The 19,223-nt window shown below is 36.9% G+C and overlaps 1 pseudogene; it reads left to right on the top strand.

Moving 5' to 3' along the window:
• Positions 1-251: 251 nt before the first annotated feature.
• LOC107585763 (nephrin-like) overlaps positions 252-19,223 on the top strand; it is a 105,248-nt pseudogene continuing 86,276 nt past the window's right edge.

Here is a 19,223-nt window from a genome sequence, read left to right as displayed (position 1 = left end):
ATTAAGTAAATCACTATTATTTGTTCCAGTGTGGTTGGTAATTTGAAGAGATTGCAACCTGCCTTGAAATGCAAGCGCTATTGGCTTTGAGAGAGAGATAGGGAGTAGTGGAGGAGGCTAAAGCGTGGCGTAATGGCCGTGAACCCGAGAGAGCTCTTTCCATGCGGTATAGAAACACTCCCTGGGCTTCACTTTGAAGTGTTCCTAAGGTTCCCTCTCAAAACTTGAACTTATTCAAAGGGAGTGCTTCAATGGACTGTGAAGGTAAAAAAGAGAAAAAAATCAAGAGGAGCCATTGTAACGTCCTAGACCTTCTTAAGTGCGTGTGTGTGTGTGTCTCTTTACATATGTACCTTTCGTCTTATTTTTACAGATTTGTTTTGTTGGCGTGTGATTGGAGGAGATGGGTTTCTGGTTTTCGGTCATCCTCTCGAGTGCCTGGGTTTTTTTGGGCTGGAGTTACGAGGTACAGTTTGAAACTCAAAGGCCAAATGCAACTGTTTTGTATTCATTTTATGGATGCATTTACACTATAATTACACTAAGGTATTTCATCTAAACTGTGTAATGAAACCCATGAGTCATTATACCAATTACGGTGTCCGCAGCTTTGCCATTTGCAACAGTTTTCATGCACCGGTACAATTATCTGCCAAAGGTGCCATATTAAATGAATAAATATAATCCTTTATCAAAGCATGAGCATCTTTGCATAAAGGTACAAATACAAAAAAGCAAAAGGATAGACTTGAAAACCATGCGAGTTAAAAATAGCATCCATATTTTTTGCACAAATTCTTTTGTTAAATAGAAAGATTTTGAGATTATTTTAATGTTATAATTAGATATACAGTGTATAAAAGTAACAGTTTTATTTTAGTATCAATAATGTGTTATTATGGTTTATATTAATATTTTTAATTTATTTTCATATTTTGTTCAATTTTAAATGTGTTTGTAATTTAAATGATACTTTTTTTAAATAAATTATAATTTTTTATTTTAGTTGTAATTATTTTAGTGTATCAAATTAAATAAATTAAAATGAGAAATATTGCCTTGGAAAGCTTAAATAAAATAAGGTTTTATACATTGTATTTCAGTTAATGTAATTTTTTTTGTTTTAGTTAACCCTATGCTGTGTATTATTTTTTTCTTAGTGGATGCTGGATATGGTTATAAAATAATTCCACATCAGATTAATATTAATATTCAGATATTTGTATAATATTTCATGTTCAAGGAATTATTTCTTTTGTAAGTAGCCATATAATCAAGGTTTATTTTATAACACATTCCCCTTTACACATTTCTAAGCATTGTGTGCTGAGCTGGTCATGGCCATTGAAGCTCTGGTAAATCACAAGTACTTTTTGTTATACAAGAGGCGGCTTATAAAAAATGTCCTTGAATAGTTCCTGTGTGTCACGCAAAATGTATATCTTGCCAATTTGGCCCATGAGCGAATGTTCAAATCTTCTACTCTCACAGCTACATGCGGTAAATGCTCCCTCTCCGGTTCTGCTCTGCTTGACAAAACTGCATCTGAATAGAAAGAATGGCCGAGGCAATTTACTGTAATGATTGCTTGTTGCATTTTCCCATTCTGCCTCCATATATACAATTTGCGTGTCTTAACACCACGTGACGCCATGTGGAGCGCCGACCTGACTTCACCCTCCTTGGTCTGAGAAGCTTTTGACACAGAATCCCAGGCCTTCCTCCCTCTTCTGTTCACCACCTTGCTGTGAGCTTTTATCTCATACTGTAATAACTGTGCTGCCTGTATATTAGCAGGCTCCAACAATCAAGTTTAGTGGAGATGAAATTGGTTACTGTATGCCAAGGCTCAATTTGGACTGGATGGTAGCATATGTTGTTGCATGGTACCAAAGGAAATAATCTGCTTTGTGTGGAACATTCTCGTTGCCTGTGTAGAGGAACTATTGTGGTAGACTGTATGTCTGCGTTCAGGTACAATGGTGTGTGTGTGTGTGTGGCTGCGTCTTGTCTATTATAAGGCCGGAAGAAATTATGAAAATAATTAATAGTCATTTTATTAAGAATACATAAAGCCTTTTGTGTGATAGAAAAAAATAGAAAATTATTATTGAATTATTAAATTAGATTTTTTTTTATAGATGTATTTAATTCAGTTAAAATTGTATACATTAATAAAAATAAAATTAGTTTTGAATTAAAAATTAAACCAAAAAGTATTTATAAAACACTGAAAAAACAGAGTTCACCAAAGTGCTGTACAATTTTGTACAAAAAATAAAATATAATACAGCAAAATACGATCATAGAAATTAAAGATATAACTAAAATATTTTAGAGAAAATTATTAAAAATAATAAAATAACACCATAAATACATCTGCTTAAACCTAATGGTCATACAAAAAATAGTGAAGGCTTCATCAAAATATTTTATTAAATACTTTTAACCAGTTATATTACAGTTAACTGAAGCTAAAACCATAACAAGTCCACTTTTATTAATTTTAAAACTGAAATAAAGTAAAATACATAAAAACCTTAAACTTATTTTAGTTTAGTTAGTTGTCAAGGCAGCATTTCTCATTTTAGTTTCTCTTGGTGTATATAACTAAATAACTAAAACTGAAATTAAAAATGAAATGAATAAAAACTAAAAAGCTAATAAAAATGACTAATATACGCAACAAAATTACTAAAACTTTAACTAAAATGAACAAATACAGGTAATTTACAAAATTAAAGTTCATTAAAAGTATGTTTTTTTGGTTACACATTACTTGAAGGGGTGTGCATACAGTCTTATGCACACCCCTTCAAGTAAAGTGTTACCGTTTTTTTTACATATTAAAATTGTAATATTTATAGCAAAAGCAGATAACTCCAACAGTCGTTTTTTTGGCAAAAGCAGATAACTCTACATTACATGTTTTAGAGTTAAAAAAAACACTCGTTTAATCTTTGTAATCAACCTCCGGAGATGACAATGTAGATGCCTTTTACAAGGTTCCATGAAAACGTTTCAGCTTTTATTTTCCCTTTTCACCCTGAAGAAGATATCACAGGTTCATCAAGTTCGTCGAAATTCTTTTCAAAGTGAAAGTAGCCTTGTCACCTGACCTGAATACAGCGCGCTGATTCGCTAAAATTGACTTATCGGCTTCTGTTCAAAAACAACAAGAGCGCTTGTCGGCTTTTGCAGTAAAACTTGAACTTGCGATGCCTTGAAAGTGGACAAAACTGGCTTTTTGGACAAAACGTGTTTAGGGTTCAGATCGCGATATATGTGGAGAATTATGTACGGCAATCAACTCTTTTTTTTAAAGTGGCGTTTATCGGTTTTTGCAAATGAACTCTTTATATTATTTAAAATTGTAGAATTGTTGTGTAGAATTGTTACATACATACACAAATTGTAAATAATTGTGCCCTGCCCACTGTGAATCTCTTTGGTCCAAAATTCACAACTTCTAATTGGCCTTGTTTGTCGCGTCTGGCAGCAGTTACACATGTAGTATGTGTAGACGACAAATTGCTTGCCACTAAAAACTTAGCGTCGTGCTTGATTTCACAACTGAAACCTGCTGAAAGCACCGCTGTGAATTGAGAACCACAGACGCACTGTTTATAAAAAGGTGTCAGTGTTTCCTTTTAAATATAATTAGAAATCCAATTATTTCCTTGTAATTGCAACATTTTCATACATTATGCAATGTGCAACAAGCTTTATAGAGGAAGGAGATTGCTTGAGATTGCAGTATGTGAAATATGAGACACTGATTGTGCCTTAATTACATCTGAATATAACATCTAGCAAAAGAAGTCTCCAGCGTGCACGTTTGCCAATCACTGATCTGACCAATCAAGGCCGAAAGCATACAAATTGTTGTTGAAGCGCCTCATGCTTTTTCGTTTATGCATAACTTTGTAGCTATGACTCAACCGCCAGTCTAAAGCGACCGTTCCCAGCTGAATCAAAGCAAAAAATTAGTTTTCTCTTTGATCCAGACTTTGAAATTCCATCTCCTTTGAGTTCTTGAATGGAACGCACATGGGCTGTGATTAAAATCTCAGAGTCGTGTTTATTTAGACTACAAAAGGAGCAGAATAATGCATTGTTGTACATCGCATTAGCGTTGATACTTTCTGATCCGGAGCTGTAGTTTCGCGTCGCTCGCTATAGACTAAAAGTCAGATTGTACGCTGCGGCTTAATCCCATGTCATTATCTTGTTCAAATAAGACGTCAATGCGCCACATCAGGAGTCGGAATCAGACCGGGGTGCGTGTTTGACATGTCTTTCCTCTCCTATCGCTGCTTCTCAGGCAGCTGAAGTACGGCTGGCTGCAGCATTTAAATGTGCCATGCTGATTATCTTGCCACTGTGTTTACGTATTCATTTATGTAAACATTATGCTAATGTGTTTTTCGGCTTGTCGCTTGTGTCCAATCGTGTCCTTCAAGTTTGACGTGAGGTGACTGATGCAGCCTTGATGTGAAGTTGCAGCTTCTGTCGTTTGGGCTTCTGAGAGCAGTCGAGTGTGCCCAGATGCACTAGATATTTGTCATTGGCTCAAAAGAGGTGCCGGGGTTTGAAAAGTCTCGGCCGTGCTCTCGGGAGCGGCCTTTCAAGAAAATGTGTCCTAAAATAGCTGACCCTTTTGTGTGCGCTGCATTTGCTTTTTCACACTAAAGACTGTCCGAGTAATCATAGTCTCTAAGAGGTCTTTGAAGGCTGGCTGAAGCCACGATCGGATCAGAGGAGCCTGATAAAAGTCTGACGCCGACTTCATAGAAAGTATGTCTAGGGCTCACAAAGAAAGCGTGAAGGTCTGCTACCTTGTCTGTATGACTTTAAAGGACTAGCTCACCCAAAAATCAAGCCCACTCACCATACGACTGTGAAGTGAGTTGTCAAGTTCCAAAAAAAACACCAAAAAAGCACTTAAAATGAAAGGTTCCAAAAATGAGCAATAACCATTTTGGGTTCCCTAACGAACCATTCAGTAAACGGTTTGTAAAATAACATTTTAATATTCCAAAGAACCTTTTCCACTATAAAAAAAAACGTTTTGTGAAATTGATGGTAAAGGCAACAAAAACACCAAAAAAAGCACTGTGCACTCTTAAAAATAAAATGTCCAAAAAGGAGCTTTTGCAGAAATGACATAGAAGAGATATTTAGGCTCCCCAATAAACTCTTAAAAATAAAGGTTCGAAAAATGGGTTTTTGCAGCGATTTTATAAAAGAACCTTTCAGTGAACAGTTCTTAAAATAACCTTTTTTTCCAACTCTGAAGAACACTTTAAGAATCTAAAGAACCTTTTTTCAACTAGAAAGAACCTTTTGTGGAATGGAAAGGTTCCATGAATGTTAAAGGTTCTTCATGGAACCATCAATGCCAATAAAGAACCATAATTGTTTGTAAGGAATATTTTAATAATCTAAAGAATTCGTTTTTTTTTTCACTATAAAGAACCTTTTGTGTTCCTGATGGATCCATGGAGTGTAATAACAATTTTGGGTTCCCAAAAGAACCTTAAAGAAAGCAAGTAAAAGATCCATTGTTTCTTAGTTTAAAGAACATTTTAATAATCTTTTTCCTCCATAAAGAACCTTTTGTGTAATGGAGAGGTCCCATGGAAGGTAAAAAAAAATGGAAAGTTTCCGTGGGTGGTAAAGGTTCTTAATGGAATTGGAAACATAGATGCCTGCTTTTAGAACCTTCCTTTTTAAGTGTATATTCTGAGTCTTATGAAACCATATGATTGCTTTGCATGAGAAAATGATTGAAATATTGTGAAAAATCTCAATATAGTAAAAGTCATTGGGGTCCAGTATTTTTTGCACTCTATTTTACAATCAATGGGCCTCATTCATGAAACACGAGCAGAACGAATTTTGGTGTAAATCGTTCGTAAAGCCGTTCTGACGTAAACTTTCGAATTCATGAAAATGTTCGTATTTTCAAAATGTTAGTTCGTACACTTTAAAAAATGATGGGTTAAATACAACCAGTGGTTTGACCCAGTGGTTGGGTTACTACCCAGAAGGTTGGGTTAAACATTTAACCCAACCGCTGGGTCAAAACAGCCCAATTGCTGGGTTTGTCCCTATTTTACCCAGCACTGGGTTGTATTTAACCCAGCATTTTTTAGAGTGTAGGAAAGAAATTTACACCTGCTCCCATACCATGTGTAAATGGTGCGTAAAACGTTCTTCTGTGTTCTTTTTTTCAAACTGATGACACTGAATTTGATGCACTGCCATTATAATATTTTACAAGTTCGTTTGCTCCAATTTTTTGTTTTCTTGTAGCTGAGTTGATAAACTGTTTAGCTTTGGGTAAAATGCAGCGGTTGTCAGTCACTGTCACTTTTTACCCAGCCGTCCAATCAATGGAGGGGCGGGAAAAATACTACACCGACCAATCATCCTACTTGTACAACAACTTAAGAACAACAGAGAAGTTAATATTGCTGGTTACTGCATTTTTATATTCAGTAATATTCTTCAAAATGAGATACTAATAATACGTTACTGCCGTGGATATTTCAAATCATAGCAACCAAAGCGTCTCTCAGCTAGAAACACGCTGTGCCACCAAAGCGTTCTCCATCACCACCAGCTGGCCGTTTTAAGAAGAGCACCTGACAGTTTTTCAGCTGGCTAAAAACGCATTGGTGGACACTTGTTATTGAATTTTGGCCTATTAGTGTTTTTTGCATTTATGCAATATACTGGAGCCAAACCTGAGAAAGTAGACCAGAATGTTCCACTGCGTTCCTGGACACGCAATTTACGTAGCTGTAATTCATAGGCGGGATTATGCTAATTGTGAATGAGCGCGCACAAGCGCCCTATTTACGAATGATTGGAATTCATTAACATACAAATGTTTAACTATCAAATCTGATGTGTACGAAGTGTTTTGTGAATTCGCAGGAGAGTTTTCGGGAAGGTCCGTTTTACGCACAAATTACTCCGAATTTACTCGTATATTTACGAATGTTTCATGAATGAGGCCCATTATGTTTTGTTTTTTTTACGACAAAAGAAAGTCATACATGTTTTTAATGAGGTGAGTAAATTATGACAGAATTTAAGTTAAGTTGTTGTACACTGATAGTGGTGAAAAATCAACACTCTGTTCCTTTAAATCTCAAACCACTATTGAACGCCACATTATTTTAATTAGGTAGGATCTCCCACACAGAGTTTCCACAATTGTATTCCTGATGTTACACAACGGGGTCGTCGGAGAGTCATTGTCAGTGTTATGTCCTGTTAAATCATGTTTATGACAGGTACAAGCCGACTCCATTCGAAAGAATGATCAGCAGATGGGTGTCACACAAATCATAATGCCACAGCCCAAGTGGTGAGGAAATAGGCGTCTTTTTGTAGCCTAGTCATCATTCTTCTGGGTGAATATTAGCCGTAGGTGTATTGACAGCTGAGAAAACAGCAAGGGGATTTGAGATCTCTTCATACCTTCATTTTCCCTGCTCTCCTTCTCACTGAGGAGAGATTTAATTCTCTGTAATTACTTTATTGACTCATTTGCAGAGCTGAATTGGCTCCAATCTGTCGTCAATAAAACATACACAGAGATGAGGAACAGCACAGCAATGCTTAAGTACAACATCATAGTGGGAGGCAAATTTTCCTTCAGCGGGGAGAGTGTCATGGCAAGCCTGGTAATTCTATATGTGACAATCTTATGTAAAGCATAATATAATTTATGTTACCCAAAATTATCCTGAAATTACTCAATTCTGCATAAAAAAAAACACTCGTTTAATCTTTGTAATCAACCTCCGGAGATGACAATGTAGATGCCTTTTACAAGGTTCCATGAAAACGTTTCAGCTTTTATTTTCCCTTTTCACCCTGAAGAAGATATCACAGGTTCATCAAGTTCGTCGAAATTCTTTTCAAAGTGAAAGTAGCCTTGTCACCTGACCTGAATACAGCGCGCTGATTCGCTAAAATTGACTTATCGGCTTCTGTTCAAAAACAACAAGAGCGCTTGTCGGCTTTTGCAGTAAAACTTGAACTTGCGATGCCTTGAAAGTGGACAAAACTGGCTTTTTGGACAAAACGTGTTTAGGGTTCAGATCGCGATATATGTGGAGAATTATGTACGGCAATCAACTCTTTTTTTTAAAGTGGCGTTTATCGGTTTTTGCAAATGAACTCTTTATATTATTTAAAATTGTAGAATTGTTGTGTAGAATTGTTACATACATACACAAATTGTAAATAATTGTGCCCTGCCCACTGTGAATCTCTTTGGTCCAAAATTCACAACTTCTAATTGGCCTTGTTTGTCGCGTCTGGCAGCAGTTACACATGTAGTATGTGTAGACGACAAATTGCTTTCACAACTGAAACCTGCTGAAAGCACCGCTGCGAATTGAGAACCACAGACGCACTGTTTATAAAAAGGTGTCAGTGTTTCCTTTTAAATATAATTAGAAATCCAATTATTTCCTTGTAATTGCAACATTTTCATACATTATGCAATGTGCAACAAGCTTTATAGAGGAAGGAGATTGCTTGAGATTGCAGTATGTGAAATATGAGACACTGATTGTGCCTTAATTACATCTGAATATAACATCTAGCAAAAGAAGTCTCCAGCGTGCACGTTTGCCAATCACTGATCTGACCAATCAAGGCCGAAAGCATACAAATTGTTGTTGAAGCGCCTCATGCTTTTTCGTTTATGCATAACTTTGTAGCTATGACTCAACCGCCAGTCTAAAGCGACCGTTCCCAGCTGAATCAAAGCAAAAAATTAGTTTTCTCTTTGATCCAGACTTTGAAATTCCATCTCCTTTGAGTTCTTGAATGGAACGCACATGGGCTGTGATTAAAATCTCAGAGTCGTGTTTATTTAGACTACAAAAGGAGCAGAATAATGCATTGTTGTACATCGCATTAGCGTTGATACTTTCTGATCCGGAGCTGTAGTTTCGCGTCGCTCGCTATAGACTAAAAGTCAGATTGTACGCTGCGGCTTAATCCCATGTCATTATCTTGTTCAAATAAGACGTCAATGCGCCACATCAGGAGTCGGAATCAGACCGGGGTGCGTGTTTGACATGTCTTTCCTCTCCTATCGCTGCTTCTCAGGCAGCTGAAGTACGGCTGGCTGCAGCATTTAAATGTGCCATGCTGATTATCTTGCAGTCTTATGCACACCCCTTCAAGTAAAGTGTTACCGTTTTTTTTACATATTAAAATTGTAATATTTATAGCAAAAGCAGATAACTCCAACAGTCGTTTTTTTGGCAAAAGCAGATAACTCTACATTACATGTTTTAGAGTTAAAAAAAAACACTCGTTTAATCTTTGTAATCAACCTCCGGAGATGACAATGTAGATGCCTTTTACAAGGTTCCATGAAAACGTTTCAGCTTTTATTTTCCCTTTTCACCCTGAAGAAGATATCACAGGTTCATCAAGTTCGTCGAAATTCTTTTCAAAGTGAAAGTAGCCTTGTCACCTGACCTGAATACAGCGCGCTGATTCGCTAAAATTGACTTATCGGCTTCTGTTCAAAAACAACAAGAGCGCTTGTCGGCTTTTGCAGTAAAACTTGAACTTGCGATGCCTTGAAAGTGGACAAAACTGGCTTTTTGGACAAAACGTGTTTAGGGTTCAGATCGCGATATATGTGGAGAATTATGTACGGCAATCAACTCTTTTTTTTAAAGTGGCGTTTATCGGTTTTTGCAAATGAACTCTTTATATTATTTAAAATTGTAGAATTGTTGTGTAGAATTGTTACATACATACACAAATTGTAAATAATTGTGCCCTGCCCACTGTGACTCTCTTTGGTCCAAAATTCACAACTTCTAATTGGCCTTGTTTGTCGCGTCTGGCAGCAGTTACACATGTAGTATGTGTAGACGACAAATTGCTTGCCACTAAAAACTTAGCGTCGTGCTTGATTTCACAACTGAAACCTGCTGAAAGCACCGCTGTGAATTGAGAACCACAGACGCACTGTTTATAAAAAGGTGTCAGTGTTTCCTTTTAAATATAATTAGAAATCCAATTATTTCCTTGTAATTGCAACATTTTCATACATTATGCAATGTGCAACAAGCTTTATAGAGGAAGGAGATTGCTTGAGATTGCAGTATGTGAAATATGAGACACTGATTGTGCCTTAATTACATCTGAATATAACATCTAGCAAAAGAAGTCTCCAGCGTGCACGTTTGCCAATCACTGATCTGACCAATCAAGGCCGAAAGCATACAAATTGTTGTTGAAGCGCCTCATGCTTTTTCGTTTATGCATAACTTTGTAGCTATGACTCAACCGCCAGTCTAAAGCGACCGTTCCCAGCTGAATCAAAGCAAAAAATTAGTTTTCTCTTTGATCCAGACTTTGAAATTCCATCTCCTTTGAGTTCTTGAATGGAACGCACATGGGCTGTGATTAAAATCTCAGAGTCGTGTTTATTTAGACTACAAAAGGAGCAGAATAATGCATTGTTGTACATCGCATTAGCGTTGATACTTTCTGATCCGGAGCTGTAGTTTCGCGTCGCTCGCTATAGACTAAAAGTCAGATTGTACGCTGCGGCTTAATCCCATGTCATTATCTTGTTCAAATAAGACGTCAATGCGCCACATCAGGAGTCGGAATCAGACCGGGGTGCGTGTTTGACATGTCTTTCCTCTCCTATCGCTGCTTCTCAGGCAGCTGAAGTACGGCTGGCTGCAGCATTTAAATGTGCCATGCTGATTATCTTGCCACTGTGTTTACGTATTCATTTATGTAAACATTATGCTAATGTGTTTTTCGGCTTGTCGCTTGTGTCCAATCGTGTCCTTCAAGTTTGACGTGAGGTGACTGATGCAGCCTTGATGTGAAGTTGCAGCTTCTGTCGTTTGGGCTTCTGAGAGCAGTCGAGTGTGCCCAGATGCACTAGATATTTGTCATTGGCTCAAAAGAGGTGCCGGGGTTTGAAAAGTCTCGGCCGTGCTCTCGGGAGCGGCCTTTCAAGAAAATGTGTCCTAAAATAGCTGACCCTTTTGTGTGCGCTGCATTTGCTTTTTCACACTAAAGACTGTCCGAGTAATCATAGTCTCTAAGAGGTCTTTGAAGGCTGGCTGAAGCCACGATCGGATCAGAGGAGCCTGATAAAAGTCTGACGCCGACTTCATAGAAAGTATGTCTAGGGCTCACAAAGAAAGCGTGAAGGTCTGCTACCTTGTCTGTATGACTTTAAAGGACTAGCTCACCCAAAAATCAAGCCCACTCACCATACGACTGTGAAGTGAGTTGTCAAGTTCCAAAAAAAACACCAAAAAAGCACTTAAAATGAAAGGTTCCAAAAATGAGCAATAACCATTTTGGGTTCCCTAACGAACCATTCAGTAAACGGTTTGTAAAATAACATTTTAATATTCCAAAGAACCTTTTCCACTATAAAAAAGAACGTTTTGTGAAATTGATGGTAAAGGCAACAAAAACACCAAAAAAAAGCACTGTACACTCTTAAAAATAAAATGTCCAAAAAGGAGCTTTTGCAGAAATGCCATAGAAGAGATATTTAGGCTCCCCAATAAACTCTTAAAAATAAAGGTTCGAAAAATGGGTTTTTGCAGCGATTTTATAAAAGAACCTTTCAGTGAACAGTTCTTAAAATAACCTGAAAGTATGTCTAGGGCTCACAAAGAAAGCGTGAAGGTCTGCTACCTTGTCTGTATGACTTTAAAGGACTAGCTCACCCAAAAATCAAGCCCACTCACCATACGACTGTGAAGTGAGTTGTCAAGTTCCAAAAAAAACACCAAAAAAGCACTTAAAATGAAAGGTTCCAAAAATGAGCAATAACCATTTTGGGTTCCCTAACGAACCATTCAGTAAACGGTTTGTAAAATAACATTTTAATATTCCAAAGAACCTTTTCCACTATAAAAAAAAACGTTTTGTGAAATTGATGGTAAAGGCAACAAAAACACCAAAAAAAGCACTGTGCACTCTTAAAAATAAAATGTCCAAAAAGGAGCTTTTGCAGAAATGACATAGAAGAGATATTTAGGCTCCCCAATAAACTCTTAAAAATAAAGGTTCGAAAAATGGGTTTTTGCAGCGATTTTATAAAAGAACCTTTCAGTGAACAGTTCTTAAAATAACCTTTTTTTCCAACTCTGAAGAACACTTTAAGAATCTAAAGAACCTTTTTTCAACTAGAAAGAACCTTTTGTGGAATGGAAAGGTTCCATGAATGTTAAAGGTTCTTCATGGAACCATCAATGCCAATAAAGAACCATAATTGTTTGTAAGGAATATTTTAATAATCTAAAGAATTCGTTTTTTTTTTCACTATAAAGAACCTTTTGTGTTCCTGATGGATCCATGGAGTGTAATAACAATTTTGGGTTCCCAAAAGAACCTTAAAGAAAGCAAGTAAAAGATCCATTGTTTCTTAGTTTAAAGAACATTTTAATAATCTTTTTCCTCCATAAAGAACCTTTTGTGTAATGGAGAGGTCCCATGGAAGGTAAAAAAAAATGGAAAGTTTCCGTGGGTGGTAAAGGTTCTTAATGGAATTGGAAACATAGATGCCTGCTTTTAGAACCTTCCTTTTTAAGTGTATATTCTGAGTCTTATGAAACCATATGATTGCTTTGCATGAGAAAATGATTGAAATATTGTGAAAAATCTCAATATAGTAAAAGTCATTGGGGTCCAGTATTTTTTGCACTCTATTTTACAATCAATGGGCCTCATTCATGAAACACGAGCAGAACGAATTTTGGTGTAAATCGTTCGTAAAGCCGTTCTGACGTAAACTTTCGAATTCATGAAAATGTTCGTATTTTCAAAATGTTAGTTCGTACACTTTAAAAAATGATGGGTTAAATACAACCAGTGGTTTGACCCAGTGGTTGGGTTACTACCCAGAAGGTTGGGTTAAACATTTAACCCAACCGCTGGGTCAAAACAGCCCAATTGCTGGGTTTGTCCCTATTTTACCCAGCACTGGGTTGTATTTAACCCAGCATTTTTTAGAGTGTAGGAAAGAAATTTACACCTGCTCCCATACCATGTGTAAATGGTGCGTAAAACGTTCTTCTGTGTTCTTTTTTTCAAACTGATGACACTGAATTTGATGCACTGCCATTATAATATTTTACAAGTTCGTTTGCTCCAATTTTTTGTTTTCTTGTAGCTGAGTTGATAAACTGTTTAGCTTTGGGTAAAATGCAGCGGTTGTCAGTCACTGTCACTTTTTACCCAGCCGTCCAATCAATGGAGGGGCGGGAAAAATACTACACCGACCAATCATCCTACTTGTACAACAACTTAAGAACAACAGAGAAGTTAATATTGCTGGTTACTGCATTTTTATATTCAGTAATATTCTTCAAAATGAGATACTAATAATGCGTTACTGCCGTGGATATTTCAAATCATAGCAACCAAAGCGTCTCTCAGCTAGAAACACGCTGTGCCACCAAAGCGTTCTCCATCACCACCAGCTGGCCGTTTTAAGAAGAGCACCTGACAGTTTTTCAGCTGGCTAAAAACGCATTGGTGGACACTTGTTATTGAATTTTGGCCTATTAGTGTTTTTTGCATTTATGCAATATACTGGAGCCAAACCTGAGAAAGTAGACCAGAATGTTCCACTGCGTTCCTGGACACGCAATTTACGTAGCTGTAATTCATAGGCGGGATTATGCTAATTGTGAATGAGCGCGCACAAGCGCCCTATTTACGAATGATTGGAATTCATTAACATACAAATGTTTAACTATCAAATCTGATGTGTACGAAGTGTTTTGTGAATTCGCAGGAGAGTTTTCGGGAAGGTCCGTTTTACGCACAAATTACTCCGAATTTACTCGTATATTTACGAATGTTTCATGAATGAGGCCCATTATGTTTTGTTTTTTTTACGACAAAAGAAAGTCATACATGTTTTTAATGAGGTGAGTAAATTATGACAGAATTTAAGTTAAGTTGTTGTACACTGATAGTGGTGAAAAATCAACACTCTGTTCCTTTAAATCTCAAACCACTATTGAACGCCACATTATTTTAATTAGGTAGGATCTCCCACACAGAGTTTCCACAATTGTATTCCTGATGTTACACAACGGGGTCGTCGGAGAGTCATTGTCAGTGTTATGTCCTGTTAAATCATGTTTATGACAGGTACAAGCCGACTCCATTCGAAAGAATGATCAGCAGATGGGTGTCACACAAATCATAATGCCACAGCCCAAGTGGTGAGGAAATAGGCGTCTTTTTGTAGCCTAGTCATCATTCTTCTGGGTGAATATTAGCCGTAGGTGTATTGACAGCTGAGAAAACAGCAAGGGGATTTGAGATCTCTTCATACCTTCATTTTCCCTGCTCTCCTTCTCACTGAGGAGAGATTTAATTCTCTGTAATTACTTTATTGACTCATTTGCAGAGCTGAATTGGCTCCAATCTGTCGTCAATAAAACATACACAGAGATGAGGAACAGCACAGCAATGCTTAAGTACAACATCATAGTGGGAGGCAAATTTTCCTTCAGCGGGGAGAGTGTCATGGCAAGCCTGGTAATTCTATATGTGACAATCTTATGTAAAGCATAATATAATTTATGTTACCCAAAATTATCCTGAAATTACTCAATTCTGCATAATCTAATGCAGAACTATTGAGCAAAATGACTAAACAGTTGCAGAAGCCTGCTGATTCTCTCTCCTCCTGCAGTCCTTTGTATTTATTTTCTAATGTTATTTTTTACTCACATTTGACTTTTCAATATGAATTTTGACAATGGTTGTAAAATGAAAAAGATGTGTCACGTTATACAAAAAGTGTTATCTAGATGAGGTGAAATGAGAGCTTATATGTCTAATTGTATTTAGTTAACAACTGAAATTCACTGAAAACTTTTAGAACATACAGCCGTAGAAATGTGACTTGACTAATGGTGAAATATATGAATGATGTACAGTACGTGTCATATACAAATAATTAACGAAAGCATTATACCATTCTGAAGTCTTATGTTGCTCATTGTTCACATTTTCATAAACCAGCTAGGAAACTGTATAATATTCAGAAAATGTAGGATATAGTAACACAATAGTAGGATTTGTAATGATAATTGTATTTTCATGGCATTTGGAGGCAAAGCTCACTATTTAAAAAAAAAAAGAAAAACGTTAAAAAAATGGTTAAAAATAATTTACATAGCTTAGTTTAATTAACTAAATTTAGTTTCATATTTAACTTAATAGTTCACTATAAAAAATGCATAGACTTGATTTTTTTCTGAAATTTACATTGATTATCTGAATTAACTGATTCACTATAATAAATCAGATTTTTAGAGAGAATGAACCGTTAAAATGTTAACCACATTGTGTGCCAGGATTGAACTTGCGTTGACAGCATGAGCACCACAGCACACACAAAGTTTTTAAAAGATGGAAGCTTGGAGGACATTTAATTATCTTTGCCATTTCAAACATTCAGAGGAAAAAAAAATCTCTTACCACTGTTGTTGACCTTCGGCATAATGGCAGAGAATAATTAAAGAAGAGAAATGTCTGAGCTCTATTTGGATCCCACTCGGATAATGAGAGCTGTTAACTCAAACTGAGTTATCCCTGGCCCTGAAATCTTGAGACTTGAATTGCTCTGGTAATGCAACCAAGTTTTGTATGCATACTTTTAAATTACTTGAATTGTGGTGACATGGATATGGCGACATCATCATACAGGTAAATATACTGAAAATAGATTAGAAGCGCAAAACTACAAGTTACTCTCGGAGAAACATTGTTTGGGTAATTACGTGAGTTGTGCTTCGGCTTCATTAAAAATGCCAACGTAAGGTTGCTGCTTGGGCGCGCATCGCTGTTTTCATGATTCATGGATTCATGGATCAGTGCGAATGTCACTAACAGCACCAGAACTCTCCTAATAACAACAACAACAAAAAGAAAGATATCTGAAAAATATTTCTTATGAGCTGGTAAGTAGCTTATACGTCGTAGTTGTTTTGACTTGTTGTTGTTTTAAAGCTGCTTTACAGCAGAATTGATCAGTTTGCATCAATTGAATTATTATTTTCCTGTTTGTCCCTGCTGCTTTTAAACCATCTGTGTTGTATAAAGAGCTATATAATGGTGACTTGACTTGTTGAAATCAATTGTTTTAAAATTACGTCACAAATGTTTGGCAGAGATGACACACAGATTTCTTGATATTTCTTGTCAAAAATTGTTGAAATCGCTACTTCTAGGCAAATAGAAATAAGCAAACTGTTTTAGAGATTGGCGACATAAACAATAGTAGTTTCTTTTTTTTTTTTTACTTAGTCATTGCAAAACAAATGTAATGCTTATATGCAAACTACGTTGATTCATGTTTTATTATGGGTGCTTCACTTTCCCTTTTACAAATACAAATAGGTACAAATAGGATCAAACCAGTTCATTAATATGATCAGAATTTCCAGCAATACATATGAGAGAGAGGATCAGTTCACTGGAATAAAAAATGGCATCTACTTTGTCAATGTGACATTAAAAAAGCAATATAGCCGCTGTTCCATTTGAATTAAAAAGAAAACCCTAGGCCACTGTCTGTGTAATACAAAGGGGGCTGTAAAGTTAGTAGCACTTCTGCTTTTAGCTAGTTAGTCCCAGCAAATATGTCTGCAGCCTTCAGCAGCTTCAGAAGCTTATGTTGGTAATGAAAGATTTCTCCGTCCTAACCTTGACTCGCATCAACTCTTCTGTTGTCTTTCTCTTTTTGTAGGTGTGTGTGGGCAGCAGGCGTTCAAGACAGAGCCACATAATGTGACGGTCAGGGCGGGGGCCATAGCTCTGCTGAAGTGTGAAGTGCTGAGGGCCTCAGGGGCCGTGCAGTGGGTTAAAGATGGGCTGCTCCTGGGACTTCAGAGATCGCTGCCTGGCTACCCACGCTACAGCATGACAGGAGACCAGCAGAAAGGTGAGAACTCGGAGGGATGGAAAGAATGACATGCAGTGATTAAAAACAAACGTCTACAAGTTGCTGAGATGTTTGCTGACATGTTGGTAGATGTGCGTGAGCGAGCAACTGTCCCCAAAGAGCACAAGAATGTGAAACTCTTCTCCAAACAGATTGAGTGGAAAATGCAACAGTACACTTCTCAAACTTGTAAAGCATTTATTATATATTCATTCAGACATGTATTTTAGTGAGTTAGTTATTAGTTACAATATTCCATGAATCATTGGAAAATGTTTTACTCACAACCTCAGTGGACAGATAAATACATACGTATATAAATAGTTAGTATATTGAATATTGTTATTAGTAAAAAATAGTTTGTGGTAAATATTTTATATAATTTTATTTACAATAATTTTTAGTATTTTTATATGTATATATTTTGTAGAAATGTTATTTTATATATTACAATATCACATTTTGGTTTTGGGATAAAATGTGACCTAGAATGTTCTTGACATATTTTGTGAGATAACCATTAATATTTTGTTGTCTTGGGTAGACGCATTGGAGTGTTTGGGGTATGATAAATCTGGGGGGAAAATCATCTTTTTTTATTTCAGTGTGAAAGATTATTAGCATGAATCATTAGACAATGTTTTGCTCATAATCTGCAAATGGCTATAGACGCCCCAGTCTCAATTTCTAGTTTAGATGCAGCCTTCCTCATCAAAATGCGCTCAGCTCTCTTAAAAACAGCTTAGCGAGATGCTATCAAAGGGCTTCTAATTTAAGCACCGGAGACAGATTTAAGAAATTCGCTTTTTTCTCGTTTCTTTTTGAGTGAGAGGAATTTAGTACAATCCCCAATTCCCTTCCATATAAATAAATACAAAAATAAAGTTAAAATCAGCTCTGAATTACTCCTATTTTTAATGTCCACTGAGAGTAAATTGAGATTATTGTGTAGTGGGCTGAGGCACTGAATCACCTATGATACGTGGCCAGCCTGCATTGTGTATATAAAAAAGCCAATTAAAAGACAATGCTAAACAAGTCCTGAGCATCTGCTCCTCTTTGTGGAGGACAAAAGCTGCGATCCGGCATAGCGAGAGAGAGGCAGGTTGTGCCAAACGCAAGTGCAAATGCTTAAAAAATGCTTATGCTGTTGAATGCTACCGCTTGTGCCGTCGGGCATTGATAGCGTGACTGATAAAGAGTGCCATGTAAGGGACAAACGATATCATAAAAAGACATGCAGAAACTTTCTTTAATGTTAACCCTGTCAACCTTCATCTACTGATATGCAGATGCACATCCACACGAGTTCTCGCAAGCGGCGTGACAAGCCGTAGGTACGCGCAAACACTCTGATACTTCGCCAAAGGAAATGGGTGAGAGAACAGGCCAGAGTTCCCGTCGGCATTTCATATTGGTTGTCAGAGGTGTAATTATTGGACTTCTTCAAACACGCACTCGCAAACACCCCGAACCGCAACACCGCGACAGCGTGTACCGAGTGCAATTTCAAGAGAGTGGAAAATCATTAATGATTTGAAAGTGGATTCCTTTCCTTCTATGATCACATAGATCTGAAAATTGCTGCTGGTTGGTGTTAATTATCCTGCCATCCTGGCTGACACCTTCTTTTTTCAGCCGTGGAAGTTGTCATATCAGGATACTATTTTCTGCATGTTAGTTTTCTTCAGAGGGGAGGAGAAAAGGAAAAAAGGGGAAAAGAAAAATGTTCAAAGCTCGAACAGCTTGCATAAACTTCGCCCGAGCAGCCATTAATCCTGGCAGAATGGTAGTTGAACAAACAACCCCTTGGTGGCATGATATTCTACTAGTAAATAACAAGATTCTTGCACACAAAGGAGCAATGTTGAAGGCCTGCATCAAATAGAATGAAGCACGTTCTTCTCTCCGCAGCGTTTGTCGCTAATTGGGGCCATTCATTTGCATACAAATTTTGCACCGGCGCCATTTGACAATTGTAACTTCTTTACTCTGATTTGTTCCTCGCTAATTAAAAGTGTATTTCAAGAAGCATTTGAACATCTTCACATGTGTGTTAATGGTGGGCACTCTTCAAATATGCTTTTAAAAACTCAAAACATCAGAGCATATGTTCAAAGAATGTTCTGGGTTAAGTAAACTCAGTTTGTTAAAACAAGCAACACGCATTTCTTGTAATGCACTTACACTGTAAGTCTATGGCACCAGCATTCTGAGTTTA

Source organism: Sinocyclocheilus grahami, unplaced genomic scaffold, assembly GCF_001515645.1.
Source record: "Sinocyclocheilus grahami isolate Dianchi unplaced genomic scaffold, SAMN03320097.WGS_v1.1 scaffold74.1, whole genome shotgun sequence".
Lineage (NCBI taxonomy): Eukaryota > Metazoa > Chordata > Actinopteri > Cypriniformes > Cyprinidae > Sinocyclocheilus > Sinocyclocheilus grahami.
Note: the sequence above shows the minus strand (reverse complement) of the source record. Positions and strands in the feature narration are given on the sequence as shown.